The sequence below is a fragment of the Marmota flaviventris genome, chromosome 19 (genome assembly GCF_047511675.1).
Source record: "Marmota flaviventris isolate mMarFla1 chromosome 19, mMarFla1.hap1, whole genome shotgun sequence".
Lineage (NCBI taxonomy): Eukaryota > Metazoa > Chordata > Mammalia > Rodentia > Sciuridae > Marmota > Marmota flaviventris.
The window spans coordinates 22,287,033-22,312,670 of NC_092516.1; positions in this window are offsets into that span (position 1 = coordinate 22,287,033).

The following is a 25,638-nucleotide window of genomic DNA, read 5'->3' on the forward strand; positions in this document are numbered from 1 at the left end:
ATAGACTAACAAGATTGCTTTTTTACTATTCCATTACATCCTGATGATCATAAAAGGTTCGCTTTTAGCCTTCCCTCTGTCAATTTAAAATGGCCATATCAACGTTTTCAATGGAAGGTGTTGCCTCAAGGTATGAAAAATAGTCCTACTCTCTGTCAAAAAATATGTTGCATCAGCAATACAACCAATAAGAGATAAATATAAAGATGCCTATATTATTCATTATATGGATGACATATTAATTTCTCATAAAGATGTTCAGTTGCTTCATCATATATTATTAATATTGACACAGTCCTTACAAAATTTTGGTTTAATCATTGCCCCAGAAAAAAATTCAGCAATCACCTCCTTACAATTATTTGGGTAGAATTATAAATACTCAAACTGTTTCCCATCAAAATTTAAAATTACGGATTGATCATTTACAAACTTTAAATGATTTTCAAAAACTTTTAGGAGATATTAATTGGATTCATCCTTTTTTGAAACTTACTACTGCAGAACTTCAACCCTTATTTGATATTTTGAAAGGAGACTCTAATCCACACTCTTCTCGTATTTTGACAGAAGAAGCTAAATTGGCTTTAAATAAGGTAGGAGAAGCTACTAATAAACAATAATTACAAAGAGTTGATTATACTCAAACTTGGGATTTTCTTATTTTACCTACTCCTCATACACCCACAGGAGTATTATGGCAGTCAGGTCCTTTAGAGTGGAAACATATGCCAGTTACTTCTAAAAAGGTTATTTGCTCGTACCCTACTGTGATTGCTTTATTAATAATCAAAGGAAGACATAGAAGTAGAGAATTATTTGGGAAATAAATGCATAATTTGGTGATTCCTTATTCTAGAGATCAATTAAATACACTATGGAACATTCTGAAGATTGGCAAATAGCTTTACAGGGATATTGTGGTCATATTAAGTTTCATTTGCCATCTCACCCTTTGTTATATTTAGTTAAGAATCACCCTGTTATTTTTCCAAAATTGTTTTCTTATGAACCTTTATCTCAACCAGCAGCTTTAGTTTTCACTGATGGCTCCTCAAATGGACGAGCATCTTTAGTTATTAATGATAAAACTTATGTCCAACAGACAGAGGAAACCTCTGCTCAGAGGGCAGAAATAATAGCTGTAATTATGGCTTTTACTCAATTAAAAGATCAAATGTTTAATTTATACACTGATTCTCAATATATTGTGAAAATTTTTCCTCATATAGAGACAGCTTCTCTCCCTCAGCATAAGACTACAATTTTTCATTATTTAAAGTTTTTACAGAAGTTGATTTTAGATAGACAACATCCTTATTTTATAGGGCATATTCAAGGACATCCTAACTTACCAGGAGAATTGTCACAAGGCAATGCATTGGCAGATTCATTAACCAGACCCCAAATTCTTACTGTTCAGGAAGCTACAGTTGGTCATGCTTTACATCATCAAAATGCTTCTGCCCTTCCATAGCAATTTCATATCCCTAGGGAATCAGCTAGAACTATTGTCAGAAATTGTCAAACCTGTCCATCATTATTGCCAACTTTACCCATGGGGGTTAATCCTCATGGTTTAAGACCTAATGATCTATGGCAAATGGATGTTACTCATATTCCTTCATTTGGAAAACTAAGTTATGTTCATGTTGTTGTTGATACTTTCTCTCATGTGATCATTGCCTCAGCAAGAACTGGGGAAGCATACAAAGATGTAGAGCAACACTTGTTTATTTGTTTCTCATATTTGGGAATGCCTAAAGCATTAAAAACAGATAATGCACCAGCTTATACTTCAAATGCTTTTTAAAAATTTTGATATGTTTAAAATTTCTCATTCTATGGAATCCCTTATAATCCTCAAGGACAAGCTATAGTTGAGAGAGCTCATCAAACATTGAAAGCTCAAATTACTAATATAAATAGAATATAAATATAGTTCTCCTCATCATGTCTTACAACATGCTTTGTTTGTGATTAATCATTTTAATTGTGATTATAAAGGAGTAACTCCTATGTTAAGACATTGGGAAAATGAAAAAAATGTCAGCAAAACCCTTGGTAAAATGGAAAGATCTTTTGACAGGTAAATGGAAAGGACCTGATGTATTACTAACTTGTGGGCGAGGATATGCTTGTGTCTTCCCACAGGACGCAGATTCCCCCATTTGGATTCCTGACAGACTGATTCGACCCTATGTCCAGCTTCCGGACCAGAAAGCGGAACAGATCATGCCCTCCAAGTCTCCGATACTTCCCACCATTGACCACGGTGCCTGAGGAAGATTTGATGACTACCTTGATTCCATCTCTCTCCCGAATGAACTTTGATGATCCTCAATCCTTATTCAGATGAGCATCTTCTACAAGATCTACAGAACTGCCAACTTGGGGACAATTAAAACGATTGACTCATCAAGCTCGAGAACTTATTTCTACTCAGTCAAACCCTTGCACTCCTGAGACTATGTTTGTTGCTATGCTAGCTATTCTGGCCTGTCAGGTAACCAATGTGTCTTCTGAATATTATTGGGCATATTATCCTGATCCACCTTTATTTCATCTAACTACTTGGGGAAAAGGAGATATCAAGGTATTTACCAATAATACTAATCTTCTGGGGGGTGAATCTAATTCTTTTATTACTCCTATATCAACTCATAATTTTAGTTTTAAGGGTCACAGTCATTTACCTCCTCTTTGTTTTAACTATAATGTTATTCAAACTGTGAGTTGTATGCCACTTAATTATAGAACTTTTATGACAAATTCTCCAAATGAGGAAAGAGGTATAAGGGATATTTGGAAACTTTCTATTTTAACTTTAAATTTTCCTGATTTTAAAGAAAATTTGCCTTCAGAAAAGCCCCCCTCCTATGTTTCAAATTTTTGAAAAAGCTGAGTCCCATCTTGATCATTCATGGGTAAGGATAGATAGACAATTTGGATTTCCAATCTGGCATAAATGTATGTTTATTGAAAGAGGATTTAAACTCTTTCCAAAAAATTCTTCTTTTCCAATATATGATTTTTCTATTTCTGAACCTGATTATGATGCTTGTAAACTTTTATCATCACCATGGTATACTCCTCGAGAACAAACTATTAAGAGTGTTCCATTTAAGCCCATGAATACATGGTTCTCAGCTGGATGGGTCACTCCTTTATATTTTACTAAAATTAAACAACATTATCAGGTTTATACAGAACTTTATAGGTTATTGGATTCCTTAGACATAATGCATATGAATAGGCCTTTTTCAGCATATGAGAGTTATTTTGTTATGGCTTGTGTAGGATCCCCTTATGCAATATTACTTAGAAATCAAGGAACACTAAAGATTTCAAAATTAGAGAATGAAACTTATGATGTTGTTTGTGAAGGTTGTACATTAACAAACTGTATTGATCCTAGTATTTCATATTCTAATTTCATTTTAATTGTACATCAACCTTCTTATATTATGTTGCCTGTTAAATTAGATTCTATTTGGTATGATGATCCTGGGTTACAAGCATTAGATTTAGTTAATCAAGCCCTAATTAGACCTAAACGTTTTGTAGCTGCTTTAATTTTAGGAATTTCAGCATTAATTGGTATAATAGGGTCCATGGTTACTTCCACTACTACATTAGTTAAAGAAGTTCATACTGCTCATCATGTAAATCAGTTGTCAAAAAATATTTCTACTGCACTTATGATTCAAGAACGTAAAGATAGGAAGTTAGAAGCTAGAGGATTATGGAAAAACACTAATTTAACCCTAGATATAGAGAAATTACAGGAAAAGATTAAAGACATTAGTCAGGCACATACTTCAGAAATATCCATTCCAGAATTAGCTGATACTTTTGTTTCTAAATTGAATTCTTTAGTTTTTAACAAAACCTTATTTTCTATTTTAATTAATAGTGGTATAAGTATTTTAATTATTCTCATCCTTATTCTTGTCCTTCCAGTCCTCTTCAAATTGCTGAGTCATGGAATTCGTTCAGCCCATCTGGAACTATAGTTACTTCATTTAAAAAATAAAAAAGGGGGAATTGGTGAAGGTGATCCCCCACTCACTGTCTTGACAGGGTCACAGTGAGAATAAGTGCTGGCAAAGCCACTCTCCCACTGTCTTGACAGGGTCATGGTGAGGATGAATGCTGGAAAAGCTGCGCTGGTTGGTGGGAAACTGAAACCATGAGACCCTTTTTTATGTAATTGGGACTTTTCATTTTCATGCTTATGTTCCTGACAGGAGGCATGAGTATGTTAAATGCCAAACAAATTAAATTTCAGATGGCTAGAACATAACAGGTAGTTCATGCCTTGAAGGCTGTTCTACTACCCCTCAGCATATCAAGGACAAAGTAGAAGGCTGTTCTTCTACCTCAGTACATTGAGGACAAATCTGATAATGGACAACAATCATTTTCTGAAAGGTCATGAGAATTTTAGGCACCACATTGATTATATCAACTAGAACCCAAGCTCATATTTCTGGCCTCTTAGAAAACCTAATTATTATGCTGATTTTACAAAGCCCACCATATGTAGCCTCATTCCTGATTGAGGAAAGTTATATTATACACTTAGGAAAGTTAAAACATATAAAGATATATTCTTCTCTTTTTATAAACCCCTTTTTACTTTATATAGGGATTTATGATGAACATAGTTAATATTGGCGGAAAGTGAACTAATGTTTAGAACTTACTTTCTATTGAGAAAGATTATAAAGATATGAGAACTAGTGCACCTTGACTGAGAAACAAAGAAACTCTTTGAGAAAGCAGCTCAACCAGTTTTATGAGAATAAATTCAGGAATTAATTAAAGTAGCTTTATAAGATGTACTTTTAGAATAATGTTAGAAATATTATCCTATTTAGATTTTTGGTTTAGAAATTCTTAAGTTTTTAGTTGTATGGGTTTCTGATATGTTTTAAGAATGATTTATAAACTTTAGGATATTTTAAGTATAAGATTTAAGGGTACTTTTTTAGATGGGAATTTTAGATTAGAAATAAAGTAAAGGTGTACTTTAAACTTAAAGGTTAATGATAGGTTAGGAGAATTAAAGTCTGGTTATGTAGTTTGGCATTAGTTAATAAGAAAATAGCATATCTTGGGGAAAATAGTAAATCTTGGGAAAATCTGAAAAATGTAAATTAGTGACACATTTTATTAATGATTCTGTACTCTTAATAATTAAATAACTAAAGGTCATATCCTGGAAAAATGTAAATTAATGTTACATTTTTTGTACCCCTAATTATGGTTAAGGAAATGTCGTGTCTTGGCAAAGTTTTAAATTGTATAATCAATGACGTATTCTGAATTTCTAATGATGAGAAAAATTGCAATAAAAGATGACCCAGAGAAAGCTGCATTAGAGCTCTCTCTCTCTGGAGATTGCTCCAATGGAACGACTCCTGTCTCATCTTTTTGCAGATGCCACTCATCCTTCAGGACTCCCTGGACCCTGCTAGGGCAGGACCCTGGCACATAGGGAGTTTTTATAGCCCAAATCTAATGGGGTCTCTGGGTCTTCAAGCTGCCTTGTTGGCACAATGGGGGTTAAGTGTTCAGTCTTGAATGGGGGCTTGGGTGTTTGGGCTTGAAGCAAACAGGTGGTAAAGAACCAGACAGAGGGTTTGAGAAGCCAGGTCATCCTGCAGCTAACTTTGTTTGGCATGCCCTGCAGACAACTTATTCAGTCTGTCCTGCACCTAATACCCTCAATTCCACTCTTCATTCAAACTCTCTCCTACCTGGGTGTCTCTGAAACCAGCTGGCTTCTCTCTTTACCTTTCTCAAAATATTCCAGCTTTCCAAACCAGCTTAAATCCCACTTCTCCCACGCTCTGAACAAAGGAGGCCAAGGGAGGACGGTGGCCCATTGTTACCAGATTTCCCTTTGAGAGCAGTCAGATCTCTCCAGGTTTAAACACCTCAACTTTAAATACTGATACTTGAAATTCTTATGAAACTGGGAGGGTAAACAAAACACACATATACCTCCTTAGGCCCAGAAGGCAACTGGTAAAGTGCTCTCTTATGATAAAGGTAGTTCACTCTTATTCAGGGGTCACCATGCTCCAGACACCTAAGTGATTTGTCAGAAGGACAACACACAACAGTCCCACTACCAGCCAGATCCAAGCAAGTAGGGGGTCTGTAAGGAGGAGAAGGGGATCTGGCTGGAGGGGGCCCTTAGGGTCACTTGCTATGACTCTCCAGACACAGGGTGAAGAGAGGACCCAAAAGGGGCCAGAAATGAGGGGGAGCATTAGATATTGGGCTAAGAACAGAGACACAGGATAGGCAGAGCTTGAGGGGATCTTGTGGGGAGGGATGACAAGAGTAGGAGCGCCGGGCTTAAGCCTGGAAATGTGAATAGTTTGGCCACCAAGGGAGTGCACATAATGACTGCCGTCCCTCTGGTGGTCAATAACCCCCTTTCTTTCCAAATGGCTGCGTGTGAGATCAGGATATGGAAGATATATTTGGAATCTGTATATATAGAGAGGGTTTTTCCCTCCACTAGCTCACATGCCCTTGTGACAGCTAGGAGTTCAGCTTGTTGGTTGGTGGTATTGGGTGGGAGAGGTTTTGCCACTTTAACCCCGTCATATATAAAGGAGCTACCATCTGAGAACCAGATGAGGTCCGAGGAGAGCAGGAGTCCCTCAGAAATGGTAGTAGGGCAGGGTAAAATCATCTCTAATACCTCCAGGCATTTGTGGATGGGATCTTGTGAGGGAGAAGATGGGAGCAGGACTGAAAAAAGATGGAGGGATTTTCAAGGAATGAGACAAGGAGGGATAGAACCCTGGAAGGAGGAAGTGACTGTAGCCCCTTGTAAGTGAGGAAATCCTTCAGATGGTGAGGAGATGAGATGGTTAGCGGGGAGCCAAAGGTAAGCTTGTGTGCTTCTTTCTTGAAGTCATGGGCTGCTGTTAGGGCTCTGAGGCATGGGGGTCAGCTCCTGATGGTGGGGAAAAGTTGTTTTGATATGTAGGCCACTGGTGCAAATGTGGGGCCATTTTCCTGACCCAGAATGCCCAGACTTTGTCCCTGTTTTTCATGTACATAGAGAGTGAAGGGTTTGGAGAAGTTGGGGAGATGCAGGGTGGGTGTCCGGAAAGGGCTTCCCTACCACTGAGGGTAGGGGTTCATCTTAGGGGCCCTTGGCCAGATTATATAGCAGCCTGGTGAGGAGGGAGAAATTAGGAATCCAGGCCCTGAAGTACCCAGCCAAACCCAAGAAGGAGAGTATGTCATCTTTGGTCTTTGGTTTAGGTATAGACACAATAAGTTGTTTTCTGTCTACTGTAATGGCCTTTTTCCCTTGAGAGATATGTGACCTCTTTACATGCTCTTTTGTGGAGAGGCCCAATATCCCTTTAAGGCCAAGAAAGTAGGAGAACTGTGTCATCTGTTGAGCACCCTTTGGATGGGCTAGAAGAATTTGTAGAGGTTTGCAAGAGGTGCAGAGAGCAGGATTGGATCGGAGCAAGAAGAAAGCCTGGAAGAGATCCCTTAGAATGGAGGGATCCAGGGACCCAAAAAGGGGCCATCTGCTTTGGTTGTCTAAAGGATAAGTGGGCCAGGCCTGGGTGCTATAATTGATCCAAGAGGCATTGTAGGGGAGAGTTGACCGGCAGAGAGGACACATTACCCATGTAAGGAGGAGGGAAGAGGACACAGATAAGGAGAAAACTGATTTATTGGCAAAAGGGGTGTCCACACTAGAGCCAAAAAATCAGGAGTGCCAAAGTGGCAGGTTCGAGCTGCAGAGATTGGTCGTCACCGAATCCTGGCAGTCAAATCTCTCTTCCTGGACAGAGCCGAAGCCATGGGAGACCTTGGCCAAGGCTTTTCAGGACCCCTCCTGGAGAGACCGGATACTCTCAGGGCCAGAAAGAGGGGAGAGTCAGGGCAAGAGAGAGGAAGGGGAGGGTAAGCATCTCTCTAGTGGCCAAGTCTTAAAGGTGAGAGGACTAGGACTTTAGGAATCTGCCCAAGGAAGGAGTACCTGAGGTCCACCGTAGACTTAAAGGCTGTGGTGGGGTGCTTTCCTCCCCACAGGTGGGCAAAGAGATTTGCTGGATGATCAACATATTGCAAGAGGGTGGATTTGGGGCACTGGGGGTGAAAAGATTGGAGGTTGGAGGCCAAGGTTTGTCCAAAGAGGTGTGGACTATGTCAAAATCCCTGAGGAAGGACAGTCCAGGTTAAAGGCAAAAAGATATCCTTTAAATCTATGACCAAGAAGTGGGTGGCAGTGTGGGGGATCATAGGACCCATTGGGCTTTTTTACCGCCAGTATGGGAGTATTGTAAGGGGAATGAACAGGATGGAGGTACCCTTTGTTAAGAAGGTCCTGAATAATAGGTTGTAGGCCCAGAAGAGCTTTTGTGGACAGGGGGTATTGAGCTTGATTAGGGAAAGTTTTGGGATCTTTAACTGGTGAGCAGGAAACGGTGGAGGGGGTGTGGGTATCCCATACAATCGGGTCAACCAGGTTCATAAGTAAGGGGTCTTTTTTAGTATGGTGTTTCATGTCAGCCTCACAAGTGGAGCAGAATGGCCAGTCTTCTGTCAAAAGGGCCAGAAAAGATGAACAGGTCAATTCTGGGGCCTGACTGAGTCCAGGAGCCCAGATGTTGATTGTTGTATTGAATTTAGAGAGAATATCTCATCCAAGCAAAGGAACTGGACATTGGGGCATAACTAGGAACGTCTGAGAGAATGGGAAGTTGTCTATGGAACAGAATAATAGGGGAGTCTTTTTTGGATAGATGGTCTTTCCTCCTACCCTGACAATAGGAGAGGTGGACAGCACTGTTTGCCCCCAGAATTCTGTCAGGACTGAGAAGGTAGCCCCAGTGTCAAGGAGAAAGTCAACCTTGCACCCATCCACCTGAATCTGCACCCTGGGTTCCTGTCTATTCATTGTTACAGCCGGGGACAAGGACCCAAGGCTCCATCAATTGATTGTTATGCCCAGAAGGTCAGAGGGTTCCCTGGCCATAGTCCTCCTATGGAATCTAGGACAGTCAGAGCCCCAATGACCTTGTTGTTGACATTTAGGGCATGGGGTACGTGGAGTGCATGCTGCGGGGCATACCTTGGCCCAATGTCCCTCCTTGCCAAATTTGAAGCAGGCACCCTGGGGGGTTTTGACCTGTGGTGATGGGTGGCGACCCGAGGAAGCACCCTGCAAGGCCTGGGTGAGAATCTGAAATTTCTTAGTCTGGAGGGTGGCAGGGCCTTGTTTGAGCTTTTTAAGTTTGGCCCAGATGTCAGGGTAGCTCTGCAAGAGGAAATATGTCATAAGGACATGATGGCCATCTGGGGTTTCAGGATCTAGGTTACTGCTGAAGGGCTTTTGTAAGCCAATCCAGAAATTCCGATGGGGTCTCTTGTAACTTTTGGAAATTGACAGACTTATGTGCCGCTTTTTTGAGCCCAGCAATAATACATGCGGAGAATCGGTCCCTACTCTGTATGCCAGCTTGTGTATAATTCCAGTCGGGAGTTTGATCTGGGACAGCAAGTGGCCCCAGAGGGTGATTGGGATTAACTCAGTGAGTTTCATTTGCATGGGCTCTGGCAAGTTCCCAGACTCTGGTATGTTCCTCAAGAGGAGAGTATTAGCCAATAACATATATATATATATATATATATATATATATATATATATATATATATATATATATATATATCATGGTGAGTGAGGCTTTTAGCCCAACCCATTGAAACTCTCTTCTGTGGTGAATGAGCCCAACCTTCGCTCGAGTTGCGTGAGGTCATTCATAGAGAATGGGACATGTACCCAGATAATGCCCTCAGGTCCAGCAACCTCTCTTAAGGGGGCCATGGTTTGTGGGACTAGGGAACGGGACTTAGTTTTGGGGGAATAAAGGTGTCGGCTGAGTCAGAGGGAGCACCTGAGGGGCTGGTCGGAGCCGATGGGGGAGGTTGGTAGGGAGGGGGGATCATCTGTCAGATAGGTTCGGGTGAGAACAAAGAAGAGAAAAAGCCTCAACATAGGGGATCTCCTTCCACTTTTTCGAGCGCTCACAGAAGTTAAATAGATCTCTGAGAATTGCAGGATCTAGGGATCCTCCTGGGGGCCATTGACTTTGATTGTCTAATTGATAGTAAGGCCAATCTTGGGTGCAGAATTTAATAATGGGGAGTCTGCAGGGAGGGAAGAAGAGGCCCCATAGGTCAGGAGAGGGACAAGGGTGGTTGAGAGAGAGAGAGAGAGAGAGAGAGAGAGAGAGAGAGAGAGGAGTGCCTGTTATTTCACCCCTCAGGACTTCCCACTCATGAACTGGGTTCCAGAGAGTCCACTGTGACCGTGAAGGTCATGGTGGGGTGCGTTCTCTGCTCCAGATTTGGCATCAGAGGTTTGCCGGACGATCATGGTCAAAGCCCCTGAGTATAGCCCATCTGAAGTTTGATACTCGATAGGGGAACTCACCTACTGAAGAACCAGTGTTGTGCAAGTAGTAGCAGGATCAAAAGGGTGGACGAGGATGGCAAGCCTTGAGAGAGGGGGCCCTCGAGCAGCGAGGCATTTCCCCCTCCCGGGAATTGGCACCAATGAAAGAACAAACAAGGCTTGTCATCAGAGAATATGCCCATTTATTGAGGAACAGCTCTGCATATTTATAGAGCCGGGGGTGGTTTGACAGTTATGACAGTTTAATGGTTGAACGATTTGACAGTTGGCATGGGGTGCTTTCTGATTGGTGGGTAAGGATCATGTGAGCCTGCAGGGCTAGTCTGATTGGTGGGTAAGGATCATGTGAACCAGAAGAGCTAGTCTGATTGGTGGGTAAGGATCATGTGATCCAGCAGGGCTAGTCTGATTGGTGGGTAAGGATCATGTGAGCCAGCAGGGCTCACCATTGGACAGCTCTTCTCAGGAGGTGGGGAAGTTAGTCTTTGGAGCAGGGGCAACTCCTAACAGTTAGAACACAGTATATTGTAGTGTTGGAAATATATTGTTCCAGGATCTTCTAGCTTTCAGGGTTAGTGTTGAAAGATCAACCTTTAACCTAATTGGTATACCTCTATATGAGATTTGCTTCCTTTTTCTTGTGGCTTTTAATATTTTCTTCTTGTTGTGTATGTTGGGCATTTTCATTGTAATAGTCTTGGTGTGGATCTTTTTAACATTTGGCGTCCTGTAGAATTCAAGGAGTTAGATTTCTGTTTCATTCTTCATCTCTGGAAAGATTTCCAATATTATTGCATTGAAAAGATTGCTCATTCCTTTGGTTTGGACCACAATACCTCCCTCCATCCCAATCACTCTTAAATTTGGTCTCTTTATGCTATCCCATATCTCTTGGATGTTCGGTTCCTGGCTTCTTGTCAGTCTCTTCATGCTGTTCTATTCGATATGATATACTCAGTCTTTGTTGTCTGATGTCCTATCTTCTAAGTGGTCTACTCTTCTGGTGACACTCTCATTTGAGTTTTTAATTTGGTTTATCATTTCCATCTCAGAGGCTTATATACAGAAATTCCTTCGATTTATTGGTATTGATTTTATATCCTGCAACTTTGCTGAAATCCTTTACTAGTTCTAAATGTTTTCTGGTGGAGTTTTCTGGGTATAGAAACATCATTGGCAAAGAGTGCTCATTTAAGTTCTTCTTTTCCTATACATATACCTTTGATTTCCTTTGTCTCTGTAATTGCTCTGTCTATTATTTCAACAACTATGTTGAATAGAAGTGATAAAACAGAGCATCCCTGTCTTGCTACAGTTTTTCCAGGGAATTCCTTCCATTTTTCTGGGTTTAGAATGATATTGGCCTGAAGCTTAGCATAGATAGCCTTTATGATGTTTAGATGAGTTCCTGTTATCCCTAGTTTTTCCAGTGATTTGAACATAAAAAGTTGCTTTTTCCACATCTATAGAGATGGTCATACGGTTCTTATCTTGGAGTCTATTGATGTGGTGAATTACATTGATTGATTTCTATATGTTGAACCAATCTTGCATACCTGGGATGACTCCCACCTGATCATGGCCCAGGATCTTTATGATATGTTTTTGTATTCGATTTGCCAGAATTTAATTAAGGATTTTTGCATCTATATTCATTGGAGATATTGGTCTGAAGTTTTCTTTCTTTGAGTGTCATTGTCTGGTTTTGTTATCATGGTGATATTGGCTTCATAGAATGAAGTTTGAAGTACTTCCTCTTTTTCAATTTCCTGAAAGATATTGAAGAGTATTGGTATTAGTTCTTCTTGAGAGGTCTTGTAAAACTTGGCTGTATATCCATCCGGTCCTGGGCTTTTCTTGGTTGGTAATATTTTGATGGCTTCTTCTATGTCTTCACTTGCTATTGGTCTCTTTAATTCATGTATATCTTCCTAGCTCTCTCTGGGCAGGTCATATGACTTTAGGAATTTACCACTGCCTTCACTATCTTCTATATTATTAGAGTTATGGTTTGAAAATAATTTCTAATTATCTTCTGTATTTCTGTAGTGTCTGTTTTGATATTGCCTTTTTCATCATGTATGCTAGTAATTTGGGTTCTCTCTCTTCGTTAGCATGGCTAAGGGTCTGTCAATCTTATGTATTTTTTCAAAGAGCCAACTCTGAGTTTTGTCAATTTTTCCAAATGTTTCTTTTGTTTCGATTTCACTGATTTCAGCCCTGATTTTAATTATTGCTTGCCTTCTACTGCTTTTGCTGCTGGTTTGTTCTTCTTTTTCAAGGGCTTTTAAGTGTAGTGTGCGGTCATTTACTTGTTGACTCTTCCTTCTTTTAAGGAATAAACTCCATTCAATGAATTTTCCTCTTAGTACTGCTTTCATAGTGTCCCAGGGATTTCAGTATGTTTTGTCTGTGTTCTCATTTACCTCTAAGAATATTTTAATTTATTCCTTCACGACTTCTCTAACCCATTATTCCTTCAGTAGCATATTGTTCATTCTGCATGTGATGAAGGAATTTTTCTTCCTTATTTTATCTGATTTCCAATTTCATTCCATTACAATTGGATAAAATGCATGGTGTTAACTCTACTCCTTTATATTTGCTAAGAGTTGCCCTGTGACATAATATAGGGTCTATTTTTGAGAAGGATCCATGTGCTGCTGAGAAGACAGGGTATCCATTTGATGTTGTTGTATATTTCATATATGTCAATTAAGTCTAAGTTATGAATTGTGTTATTGAGTTCTATAATTTCTTTATTCAAATTTGTTTGGATGATCTCTCCAGTGGTGAGAAAAGTGAGTTAAAATCATCTATGTTTATTGTGCTGTGGTATATTTTACTCTTGAACTTAAGAAGAGTTTTTTAGATGAACATAGCTGCACCATGGTTTGGGGCATATATATTAATGATTGTTACGTCTTCTTAGTGTATGGTTCCCTTGAGCAGCATGTAGGGTCCTTCTTTGTCCCATTTGATCAACTTTGGTTAGAAGTCTACTTTATTTCATGAGTATGGACACCCCTGGATCCTTCTTAGTTCCATGTGAGTGGTATGATTTTTCCCAACCTTTCACCTGTATGTCTTTTCCTATCTAATGGTTCTCCTGAATATCTCTGTATGTCTTTTCCTATCTAATGATTCTCCTGAATACAGAATATTGTAGGATCTTTTGTGTGTGTGTGTGTGTGTGTGTGTGTAAATCCAGTCTACTAGCCTATGTCTTTTGAATGGTGAGTTTAAGCCATTAACATTTAGCATTACTATTGAGATATGTTTTGTATATTCAGCAATATTGGTTTGTTTTTGTTATTTTAATTGACTTGATTTTTTTCTCTTTGATTAGATTTTAATTTAGTGTACTCCCTCCCACTGTGGGTTTTCATTGGTATTTTTCATTTCCTCTTCATGAAAAATTTTGCCAAGGATGTGTTGAACCACATGTTTTCTACCTGCAGATTCTCTTAACTTTTGTTTATTTTAGAAGGTTTTTATTTCATCTTCAAACCTGAAGCTTAGTCTTGCTGCATACAAAAGTCTTGGTTAGAACACAATATCTTTTGGCATTGGATATATATTGTTCCAGGATCTTCTATCTTTCAGGGTCTGTGTTGAAAGATCAGCCTTTAACCTAACTGATATACCCCCATATATAATCTTCTTCCATTCTCTTGTGGCTTTTAAATTTTTCTTCTTTTTCTGTATGTTGGGCATTTTCATTGTAATGTGTCTTGCTTGTATCTTTTTCACATGGGCATCCTATATGATTCTAGGATTTGGATTTCTGTTTCATTCTTCTTTTCTGGAAATTTTTCCAATATTATTGCATTGAACAGATAGCTCATTCCATTGGTTTGGACCACAATACATTCCTCCATCCCAATCACTCTTAAATTTGTCTCTTTATGCTATCCCATATCTCTTGGATGATCTCTTTGTGGCTTCTTGTCAGTCTCTTCATGCTGTCTACATTTTATTTGATATGATATACTCTGCCTTTGTTGTCTGATGTCCTATCTTCTAAGTGGTCTACTCTGCTGGTGACACTCTCATTTGAGTTTTTAATTTGGTTTATCATTTCCATCTCAGAGGCTTATATACAGAAATTCCTTTGATTTATTGGTGTTGATTTTATATCCTGCTACTTTGCTGAATTCATTTACTAGTTCTAGAAGTTTTCTGGTGCATTTTTCTGGGTCTTCTAGGTATAGAAACATATCATTGGCAAAGAGTGCTCATTTAAGTTTTTCTTTTCCTATACATATCCTTTGATTTTGTCTCTCTAATTTTTCTGACCAGTGTTTCAAAAAGTATGTTGAATAGAAGTGGTGAAACAGAGCATTCCTGTCTTGTTGCAGTTTTTTGAGGGAATGCCTTCATTTTTCTGTGTTTAGAAATGTTGGCCTGAGGCTTAGCGTAGATAGCCTTTATGATGTTGAGATGAGTTCCTGTTATCCCTAGTTTTTCTAGTGTTTTGAACTTAAAGGGGTGCTGTATCATGTCAAATGCTATTTCTGCACCTATGGAGATGGTCATGTTTCTTGTCTTGAAGTCTGTTGATGTGATGAACTACATTGTTTGATTTTCGTATGTTGAAACAACCTTGCAGAGCTGGGATGAATCCCACCTTATCATGGTGCAGATCTTCTTGATATGTTTTTGTATTCAATTTGCCAGAATGTAATTGAGGATATTTGCATCTATATTCATTAGAGATATTGGTCTGAAATTTTCTTTCTTTGAGTTTTGAGTTTGGCTCTCCCCCCTCCCCCTCCCCGCACCTGGGTTCAAGGGGTCTCACCCCTATGGGGGGGTGTCCCCTGGACAAAACTGGGTGCAGCCGTACCTGATCTCCCCCTTGCACCTGGGTTCGAGGGGTCTCGCCACTAGATGGGGGAGTCCTCTGACCCTGGGTACTGCTTTACTGGAACTCCCCCCACCACCCAGGTTCAAGGGATCTCATCCCTAGAGGGGGTATCCCCTGGACCTTGGATGCAGCGGTACTTGACCTCCCCCCAGCACCTAGTTTGAGGGGTTTCGCCCCTTGAGGGGGGCGTCCCCTGGACCCTGGATGCAGCCATACCTGATCTACCCTAGGCACCTGGGATCGAGAAGTCTCCCAGCTACAAGGGGGCATCCCCTGGGCCTGGGTGCAGAGGTACCTGATCTCCCCCCAGAACCCGGGTTCAAAGTGTCGCGCCCATACTGGGGGATCCCCTGGACCCTGGGTGCAGTGGGAGTCCCCCAGACACCCGGGTGTGAGGGGTCTCGCCCCTAGAGGTGGGCCTCCCCTGGACCCTGGGTGCGGCCATACCTGATCTCCCCCCAGCATCCGGTTTCCACGGGTCTTGCCCATAGAGGGGGAGTCCCCTGGACCCTGTGTACGGCCATACCTGATCTCCCCCCTGCAACCAGGTCCAGGGGTCTCAACCCCATAGTGGGGAGTCCTCTCAACCCTGGGTGCAGTGGAAACTCACCCCGACACCCGGGTTTGAGGGGTCTCCCACTAGAGGAGGGCATCCCTTGGACCATGGGTGCCCCAATAGCTGATCTCCCCCGGCACCTGGTTTGAGGGGTCTCGCCCCTATAGTGGGGGGTCCTCCTCGACCCTGCATGCGGCAGGTGCTCCCCCTGACACCAGGGTTCGAGGGGTCTCGCCCCTAGAGAGTGGAGTCCCCTGGACCCTGGGTGCGGCCGTTCCTGATCTCCCCCCTGCACCCGGGTTCAAGGGGTCTCACCCCTAGAGTGGGGCATCCCCTGGACCCTGGGTGCAGCCATACCTGATCTCCCCCTAGCACCAGGTTCAAGGGGTCTTGCCACTAGAGGGGGGCGTCCCCTGGATTCTGGGTGTGTCGGTACCTGATCCCCCGGCATCTGTGTTCAAGGGGTCTCTCCCCTAGAGGGGGGAGTTCCCTGGACCTAGGGTGCAGCCGTACCTGATCTCCCCCCAGCACCCGAGTTCAAGGGGTCTCCTCTGGAGAGGGGGGAGTCCCCTGGACCTTGGGTGCAGCTGTACATGATCGCCACCCCAAACCGGGGTTCAAGGGGTCTCTTCCCGCAAGGGGGAAATCCTCAAGACCTTGGTGCGGCCTTACCTGATCTCCCCCCAGCACCCGGTTTCAAGGGGTCTTTCACCTAGAGGGGGGTGTCCCCTGGACCCTGGGTGCGGCTGTACCAGATATTCCCCCCTGCACCCGGGTTCGAGGGGTCTCGTCCCTAAGGGGGAAGTCCCCTGGAACCTGGGTGCAGGTGTACCTGATCTCACCCCGGCACCCGGTTTTGGATCCCTTGGATCCTTGTTGCGGAGGTACTTGATCTCCCCCGGTACCCAGTTTCTTACCCTAACCCTAACCCCAACCCTAACCCCTAAACCCTAAACCCCAACCCCAACCCCAGACCCCCGACCCCTAAACCCTGACCCCTAAACCCTGACCCTCTAACCCTCTAAAACTCAACCCCAACTCTAACCCTATCCATAACCCTAACAACAACCCCAACCCCAATTCTAACCCTAACCCCCAAAACATAACCCTTAGGATGGTTAGTTGTAAGGATTAGGGTTAGGGGTTAGGGTTTTGATTAGAGGGTTAGGGTTAGGACTAGAGTATTAGAGTTATGGGTTAGGGTTAGGGTGGGGTTAGGGTTAGGTTAGAAATTAGAGGTTAGGAGTTAGAGGTTAGAGTTTAGGGTTTAGGGTTGGGGTTGGGTTAGGGGATAGGGTTAGTGTTAGGGTTGGGGTTAGGGTTTAACCAAAAACCCTAACCCTAAACCATAACCCTAACCTTAACCCCAACCACTAACCCTAACCCCTAACCCTCAACCCTAACTCTAAACCCTAAACACTAACCCTAACTCCTAATCCTAACCCCTATCTCCTAACCCTAATCCTTGGCCCTAACCCCTATCCCTAACCCCTACCCTAACCCCTACCCTAACTCCTGACCCTAACTTTCAACCTAACCCAACCCCAACCCTAAACCCTAAACATTAATCTAACCTCAACCCTCACCCTCACCCTAACTACCCTCACCTTCCCCTCACCTTCCCCCTAACCCTAACCCTCACCCTAACCCTCATACTCACCCTCACCCTCACCCTGTCCCTCACACTCACCCTCATAGTGAATTTCATAGTGGCTCAGAAGCACTGTCATTATAGAAGTCTAGTTTCCTGGATCACCACAAGGAACCCACCAAACTTGGGTCTTGTGTCATCATATATACCCAATACAACATTCTGCAAAAACAATTTTCTGAAAATCCTGAGTAATGGAAATAGGTTTCTTTTTTTTTTTCAATTTTAAAGTTACTTTGATAGTTAATCAAAATTTACACAAGAAAGTAAGGAAAAAACAAGAAGATTGGATGCCTAGGCCCAGTGCCTGGAGATGCGAGTCCCTAGGCTTTTCTCAGAAATGTATACAAGGACGTGACTTCTGTTCTTCCTTAATAAAGTACCAGGAGTTGAAGTTCCACCAAGGACAACTCTAGTTTTGTAGAACAGATTGATCTCCAAGGTGTTCTCAGCCACTGAGAGTCCCTCCAGCTAATTACAGCCTTGAACCCTAACATGCAGGCTCTGGGGCAGCACAGACCCCTCTGCATTAAGGATGTAACCACTGCCCCGTGCGCTCAGTGGGAGCTGTAGCTCTCCACCTGACCTTCACCGTAGGACCGCTGCGCCCAATCAGGGCTCTGAAGCTGCCCGTGGATGGCGCGTTCCAGGGAGCCCCCGCCTCCCGTATCTGCAGCTGCAGCAGCCTCAGCGTCCTGCCCGGTGCCTGCCCCTGTCCCACCTGCCCCGCCTGCCCGCTCTCAGACACTGCAGCGAATTAGGAGCCCCACTCACCTGGGTGGAGGCGCTCACGACGGACAGCAGGTAGACCGCAGCATCACAGTGAGCTAACGGCGTGCACAGGAAGAGCAGCAGAAGAGCGAGAGTAGTGGTAAGTGCGCCTGTGTCCGCACAGGGGTCTGCCATTGCGCATGTGCGACCCCCTTTCGCCTCCCTGAGCCTCAAGGGCAGGGTCTCTTTCCTGGTGGCGCTCTGCAGTCCCGCAGTCCGAGCTGGGGTTCCCTGGGGAGTGCACCCCGCCCCAGGTCTCTGTTGCTCACCCAAGTGGTATTAGGATACCATACTAAAGATGTTATATTAGTATAAAAGTCACAGGGCATATATCAATTTTGTATGCTACTATATGGATATCACATTTGTATTAAATGTCACAAGGCAGTTATTACATTTGGTTTAGAAACTATAATATGGCTATGATATTAAAATTAAAGGCCACAGAGCAGCTATTATATTCATTTCAGATGCTGGAATTAAAAGCCAAGGATATTTTATAATTTCTGATGTTAATATTAAAGACCAAAGGGTAGTTAATATATTAGTATCAAAAGCTACACTATCCTAAAGACCAAAGTGCACCAATTATTTTTAGTTTTATATACTCTACTAGGATGTCACAGTAATATTAAAGTAGAAAGAATAGCTATTAAATTAGTTTTAGATAGCATACAATGAATATCATATTGGTATTACTTGCCAGAAGGCAAGTAATATCAATTGTAGGGCAAGTATATTAATTGTAGATGCCATGGTATTGATATTACATGAGTACTAAAGGCCTCAGTACAGCTATTATATTAGTTTTAGATACTATATTGTGGATATTATGCAAGCAAGAAAGGAATTTATTACATTAGTTCTAAAGGCAACACTATGGCTACTATATTAATGTTAAAGGACATAGAATAGTAATTATATTAGTTTTTGAGGTCACAGTATGGGTACTATATTAATAAAAAAGGAAACAGGTCAGTTATTAAATTAATTAGTTGCTATAGAATCTATATCATATTAATATTAGAGGCCATGGGGCAACTATCATATGAGCATTAAATGCTATATTAAAGATGTTAGGTTAATATTAAAAGCTACAGAACATTAATATATCAGTTTTCAATGCTATTGTATTGATATCATGTTAGTACTAAAGGTCACAGGTCAGTCATTATATTAGTTTTAGATACTATAGTATGGATATTATATTAAAAGTAAAGGACAAAGAGTACCTGTTACATTAGTTTTAAAATGTATAATACCTGTACTGTATAAATTATAATTGCCACAGGAAAGCTATATACCATAGTATGGATATTATATTAATATAAAAGGCCACATTGTAGCTATTATATTAGTTTTAGATTGTACAGAATAGATATTATATTAGTACAAAGTTCCAGAGGGCAGCAATTGTATTAGTTTGAGAATCTATAATACATATAATATATTTGTTATAATCACTACAGGCCAGCTATTTTGTTAGTTTTGAATACTATGGTATAGATATCATATTTGTACTAGAGGCCACAAGGCAGCCATTATATTATAGAATAGGCCACAGTATATGTATTATATTAATATTAAAGACCACAGGGCAGCTAATATCTTAATTTTAGAGGCCAAATTATGCATATTATGTTAATATTAAAGACCACAGGGCAGTTATTATTTCAGTTTTGTGACCAAAGTATGGATATTATATTAATATTAAAAGCCAAAGGATATTTATCACATTGGTTTTAGAGGCTGTAATATATATATTATGTAAGCATTGAAGGCCACAAGGAAGATAATATATTAGCTTTAGAAGCTATAGTGTGGATATCATAATAGTCTTTAAAGCTATAGGGAAGCTATTTTATTAGCTTCAGATGCTACATGTGGATACTGTGTTACTAAAAAGGACAAATGAACAGCTAATATGCTAGTGCTAGGTGTTACACTAAGGATATCATATTAGTATAAAAGACCACAGAACAGCTCTTACATCCATTTTTTGATGCTATAATATGAATATGATGTTAGTATTAAATACCACAGGGCAGCTATTATATTAATTTTAAATTATATATATCACATTAAAATTAAAAGCCAAAGGATAGCTGTGGTATCAGTTTTCAATGCAAGAGTATGGTTACCACATTAATATGAAAGACCACAGAGCAGCTATAATATCAGTTCTGAAACTATAGTATGAATATATTATTATTAAAAGACAGGACAGCTACTAAGTTTGTTATAGATGCACTAGTATGGATATTATATTAACACTAAAGGCAATTGGACAACTGTTACATCAGTTTTAGATGCTACAGTACACAGGGCAGATATTGTATTAGTTTTAGATGCAATAGTATGGATATTATAGTAATACTGAAGTTTCAGGGTAGCTATTCTACAAGTTTTGATGTAGGGAAGACTTTACATTAATACTAAAGGACATAGGGCAGCTATTACATCAGTTTTAGAAGCCAAATTTTGGATATAGTAGTAAAGGCCACAGGATGGCTCTTATAGTAGTTTAAGATGCTATAGTATACATATTATGTTAGTATTGAAGGCCAAAAGTCAACCTTTTTTTAAAACTTTTGATGCTGTAGCATGGATATCATATTAATATTAATGGCCATAGTGCAACTATTATATCAGATATCAGATGCTACTGAGGATATTAGTAATAAAGAACTCAGAGAAGGTATTACATTTGTTTCAGAGGCTGATATATATATCTCATTAACAAAAAGGTTAAAGTTCATCTATCTTATTAGCTTTAGATGCTGTAATACAGATATTACATTAATATTAAAGGCCACAGGACAGCTATTATAACAGTTTAAGATGTTAAAGTGTACATGTTTTACAAGTGTTAAAGGCCAGAGACTCACCATTATATTAGTTTAAGAGACTTTAGTATGGATAGTATGGCTATTGCATAATTATTCAAGGTCACAGGGCAGATATTATATCAGCTTTAGTTGCTAAAGTATGAATATATAACTATTAAAATCATATTACACTTAATGTATTAATTTTTGATTATATAATATGGATACCATATTGGTGTTAAAGTACACAGGACAGCAATTAGTTTTAGATGCTATGGTTTTCACATTGTGTTAATCTTAAAATCTTCAGGGCAGCAATTATATTAATTTTAGATACTACAGTGTGGAAATCATATTAGTTATGAAGGCCACAGAGCAGCTATTATATCAGTTTTAGATACTACAGTATTGATACTGTATTTGTATTAGAACACAGGACAGCTATTATTTCAGTTTTATAAGCCACGGTATGGATGTTATATCAATATTAAAGGCCATGGTGCAGCTATTATTGATTGTAGATGCTATTATACTGACATCATATTATTATTAAAGGCTGAAGGGTAGCTATTATATTATTTTATAGGCTATGTCATGAATATTGTATTGGTATTCAAGGCCACAAGGCAGTGATTATGTTGGTTTTAGGATGATATGATGTAAATATAATATTAGTATTAGAAGACACAGGGCAGCTATTACATTAGCTTTAAATGATATAGTGTGAATATCATATTAATACTAAAGGCACAGGGTAGTTATTACATCAGTTTCAAATATTCTGATATGTACATTATATTAGTATTAAAGGCCATAGGAAAACCATTATGTCTGTTTCCGATGTTATGTTTTAGATTTTATGTTAGTATTAAAGGTCATAAATGTTAGTATGTACACACCCACCCAGTCACAATTAATACCAATAGAATAGCTGAACTATGGCCTTCAATATTAATATAACATACATAATATGATCTTTAATACCAATGGAAATACTATATTAGTATTAAAGGTAAGAGGGCATATATTAGTTCTAGATGTTCTGGTATGGATATCCTATTAATATTAAATGCCACACGGCAACAATTATGTAAGCTTCAAATGCTATAGTTTGGATATCATCTTAGTTAAAAGCAGCTATTACATTAGTTTTATATCCTATAATACAGATTATATATTAATATTGAAGGTCACAGTGCAGCTAGTATATTTGTTTTAGATGTCATAATATGGATATTATATTACTATTGAAGGCTACCTATTATATTAGTACTAGAAGCCACAGGATATTTATTTTATTAATATTGATGGCCACAACAAGCTATTAGTTAAAGGTGTTATAGAATGGAGTTTGAATTAATAATAAAAGCCACTTTGCAGCTTTTACATTACAGTTATACACTATTTTATGGATATTATATTATATTTTATTATATATTATATTAATAGTAAAGGTCACAAGGTAATTATATCAGATTTAGATGCTATAGAATGAGTATTATATTAGTAATAAAGGAGGCAGTGCAGCTATTCATTTTAGATACTATAATATGAAAAGCTTAATGGCATCCATTATCTTAGGTTTTGTTACTATAATGTGCATATTATATTAGAAATAAAAAACACAGGCAGTTACTATATTTGATTTTAATGCTATAATATGAATTTCATATCAGTATTTAATCCCATAGGATATTAATTTTAGGTTCTATTGTATGGATATCTTATTAGTATTAAAGATCACAAGGCAGATATTATATTAGATTTAGATTCTACAATATGAATATTATATTAGTAATAAAATCCACAGGGAACCTATTATATTAGTTTTAGATACTATAGTAAGGATAAAATATTAACACTAAATCTACAGGCAGGTAATATATCAATTTTCAAAGCTATCATATGGATAATGTTAGTATTAAAGGTCACAGGGCAACTGTTGTATCAGTTCTACATGCCATAATATGGCTATCATGTTTGTGTTAAAGGCCCACAGTGCAGCTATTTTGTCAGTATTATCTAATAATATGAATAAGACAGTATTTAAGGCCACATGTCAGCTATTCTATTTGTTTTAGATGCTGTAGTACTGTATTACATTATTATTAAAGACTCCAAGAAAGCTATTTTGTTATATTTAGATGGTAGAGTATGGATATCATGTTACTATAGTATTAAAGACTGCAAGAAAACTATTATGCCACTTTTACTAGCTATATTATGGATGTTTTATTAGTGTTAAAGGCCATAGAAGAGCTATTCAGTTTCAGATACTATAGCAAGGATATTAATATAATAATTAATAATATTATATTGATAGTATAATGATTATATTAATACAATATACAGGGAGTTTACAATAATAGTTTTATGGGTTACTCTATGGATGTTATATTATTATTAAAAGTCACAGGGTAGTTGGGCTAGGGTTGTGGCTCATTTGTAGAGTGCCTGCCTAGCACATGTGAGGCATTGAGTTCAATCCTCAGCACCACATAAAACAAATAAATAAAGTAAAGGTATTGTGTCCATCTACAACTAAAACAATATTTTTAAAAAAGAATTCACAGGGTAGCTATTAGTTTTATATGTCACAGTATGAATATTATATTAATATTTAAGGCCATAGGGAAGCTAATATATTGCTTTCAGATGGTATATATGAATATCATATTAGTATTAAAGGCCACAGGCAAATATTTTATTAGTTTTACATGCTAGTTTATCAATATTATATTAATATTAAGGGCCCTTGGCAAATGTTATAATATGGACATTCTATTAGTACTAAAAGCCACAGGACAGATATTATATTAGTTTTAGATGCTATAATATGGATATTGTATCAATATGAAAGGCCACAGGAAAGGTATGTTATTAGTTTTAGGTCCCCAGTATGGATATAATATTAATACTAAATTACACATTTCAACTACTATGTCAGTTTTTTATGCCATAATATGGATACCATATTAGTTATAAAGTTCACAGGGGAGCTATTATATCCATTACAATTTCATAGTATGGATGACATGTTTGTATTAAAAGGTCACAGGCAGCTCTTCAGTTTTAAAACTAATATTATATTGACATTATAGCATGTAAAACTGATAAAACAGCTTCCCTTTAGGCTTAATTGTAAGGGTTCTGTGTTTGGAACTGGATTCTCTGATGGCTTCATGAATATGGCATGCTTGGTGGCTAAGAAGTTTCTGTGCAAAGACGAGGAATGCCTGGATGCTAGGAAAACTTCTGTGCAAAGACACGGGATGCCTATCTGCTGTAGCAATGCCCTGCATTAGAAGGCTTTGTGCTAGAGTCTTATCAGCTTTGACCTTGATCTCAGGCACACAGCTCCTGGGAATAAAGAAACACTCTTGTTATACAATAAAAATGTTTCACCAAGCACCCATGCTCTTGGACCTACCCACCTAACAGTAACTTTAAACAATAAACTTTCTTGATAGCTACACAAAGCTTCTAACATTGCATATTGTAACTGTAGAATGTAACTGAGGAATAAGCTGCATAATGTTGCTAACTCTGTAACCTGCCAAATGACACAATGAACAATAATATATTACTGATGCCAATGTCCAAATGCAACCTACTGATATAAATAAAGCTGGCAGCTTGATCATTCTGCCATTCTGTCATTCTGACTCTGCATCTTCTATGTCTCTTTTTATTTTCCTTACATTTAATATTAATATCCATACAATGATCTATAAAACTAATATAATAGCTACCTTGTGACCAAATTATTGATATTACATTAATATTAGAGGCCACAGGGAAGCCATAATATTAGTTTTAGTTGCTATATTATGGATATTATAGTAGTATTAAAGGCCATTGCAGGTATTATCTTAGTTCTGGATGCTATAGTATTTATATCATAATAATGTCCACATTTGCCACAGGGTAACTATTAATTTTAGATGCTATATTATTGATATAAAAGGCCAAAGAGCCACTATTATATTATTTCTAGGTAGTACAGTATTGTTTTAGTAAGCTTTTTTGCTTTTGTGTCTAAAATTCCTGACAAGAACAATTTTTAGAAAATGAAAATTTTATTTGACACTTACATTTTCCAGGTCTCAGTCCATAGAAGACCAACTCCACGGCTCTTGCCCAAATGGTATAGAGGTGGGAAGCAAATCAGGACATGGCAAAGAGGAAGCAGATAGAGAATTCTGCTTGCCAGAGACAAATATACACTCCAAAGAAATGCCCCCAGTGACCCACCTTCTCCAACTACACACTACCTTCCTAAAGTTACCATCCAGTTAAACACTATCAGTGGATTAATGCACTCAGTAGGTTAAGGCTCTCATAAACAAATAATTTCACCTTTAAATCTTCCTTGCTTTTTCTCACACATGAGCTTTAGAGTAACACTTCACATCTAAACCATAACATTCTGCCCTTGGCCCCCAAAAGTTCATGTCCATCTCATGATGCAAAATACATTGAGTTCATTTC